The sequence below is a fragment of the Myotis lucifugus genome, unplaced genomic scaffold (genome assembly GCF_000147115.1).
Source record: "Myotis lucifugus unplaced genomic scaffold, Myoluc2.0 scaffold_8728, whole genome shotgun sequence".
Classification (NCBI taxonomy): domain Eukaryota; kingdom Metazoa; phylum Chordata; class Mammalia; order Chiroptera; family Vespertilionidae; genus Myotis; species Myotis lucifugus.
In genome coordinates, this window is record NW_005879776.1 from 4731 (window position 1) to 6761 (window position 2031).

Here is a 2031-nt window from a genome sequence, read left to right on the forward strand (position 1 = left end):
GACCAGGAATGAGGGGAAACTTCGTAAGTTACAGCTTTTTGATCTTTTTTTTTTTTTTTAAATATATTTTATTGATTTTTTACAGAGAGGAAGGGAGAGAGATAGAGAGTTAGAAACATCGATCAGCTGCCTCCTGCACATCTCCTACTGGGGATGTGCCCGCAACCCAGGTACATGCCCTTGACCGGAATCGAACCTGGGACCTTTCAGTCCGCAGGCCGACGCTCTATCCACTGAGCCAAACTGGTTTTGGCGGCACAGCTTTTTGATCTTATCTTTATTATTGCATTCCAGTTAAAGTCAATCTCTTCTCAATTTGCCTCTTAAAAGAGTCAGCTACTCAGATCTGCCCCAGCTATACTAATTCCTTGTCTGAACTCCTATAACATTCTCACTTTGAAGCACATAATCTACTAAATTCTCTGAATTCCTATAATAGTCCCAGTTTGGAGCACATAACATACTACTTTAAGGTTGATCTCTAGTTGTTTTGTACATGCAAATTTTATCAGAGCTCAAAAGCAAGGCTGTTGAATCCTTTGAATCCCTCACAGCTCTCTTTTTTCCCCCCAGTACCTGACACAGAAAAACAATCACATAAGGAAGCATTTATTTGAGGTTTAACATGAAATCTACAAATAAAACTTGTATAAACACAAGTCCATATTGAATCATAACACAGCAAAAGACAAAGTAAAAACAAAGAAAACTAGTTGTTGGCTATATACAGTTGTGTCTTGAATACTAGAAAGTCTTTAATAAAATAATCACCTAGAGCAACAGAAGACCAATCTTCAATGCTGTCCTGAAGATGGGTTACTTTAGCAATCTCCTTCAGTTTTCTCCGATGTCCTCCTCTAGTATGGCTGGTAATTGCTGTGGTGATTGCCACCCCCTCCAGAGGCCTTGCCCCAAGTGCTCTATTGGGCTCAGCCCAGACCCCTAGTACCACCTGGTCCACCAGCTGCAGCCTCTCTTCCTCCTCTTTGTTATTATTGCTGCCTATATACTTTTTTTGGTTGGGCACTTTGATTTCATACTTCCCAGAACCAAACGGATGATAGCTGCTTTCTAATAATTTCCTCACTGGTTCTCAGCTGAACATGTGATAAAACAAAAACCTCTTCATTTGTTTTTGCATCCACGGGGAAGTTCAATATTTTCAACCCCTCCAAAGGCTCCAAAATATTCTGTTCTTCAGAAGAATCTGGGCTCAATCCACCCCAAAAAACCGTTTTGGGAGCTCCTTCTCTTTTAAAGCTTTGGCCCTTTGGGGTCTATCAATTTGCCATCCAGTTTGTGTTCTTTTCGTTCCAAAACCTCATCCACACTAGCAGGATTTTTGAAAAGCACAAATCCAAAGCCCCTTGACCTTCCGGTGACTGGATCTGTTTTAATTGTGCAGTCTACAACTTCCCCACATCGAGATAAATATCAGTCAGATCCTTCTTGCTTGTATTCCCGCTCAAGTCTCCAGTACACATTTTACAGTCATCCTGCTGATTCTTGCTCGTGTTGATCTCCATGGTGGCCAAGTTCCTGGCTGGGGGTGCTGGTGCGCGGTTAGGGTCGGTGCCAGGAAGCGCTGTATGGAGCTGGATTTAAAATGGTGGCGGGAGACTCACAGCTCTTAAAACAGTGCTTGGTGTGCACAGAGGAAGTTCACACACTGGACTTTAATTCCATTGCCTTTCCCAGCAGACCTTACTTTAGGAAATGGAATGCCGTGTCTTCCTTACCCATCTCAACACATCCCTTTAAGTCCAAACTAAGTCCTCTCTACCATCACGGATGCCCATTTAGAGAAGTGAAGATAAAAGCAATGACCACATAAAACTTTATTCCTTGTTTTCTCATATTTAGTACACATACTTGAAACAACTTTACCCTTGATCAGGTGGCAAAGGAGCTATCATTTTTCTCTGTGTTTCCTTTCTCCCCACCCAGAGGTAATGTGAATGAAGGAGCATTCCATGCATGTTCCCTAGCACTTGACACAGGTGTTCTGTGCATGGTGAGCACTAAAATTTC

At 42.2% G+C, this 2031-nt stretch overlaps 1 pseudogene; it reads right to left on the reverse strand.

Moving 5' to 3' along the window:
• Positions 1 to 588: 588 nt before the first annotated feature.
• On the reverse strand, positions 589 to 2025 carry LOC102435124 (annotated as a pseudogene).
• Positions 2026 to 2031: the final 6 nt, after the last annotated feature.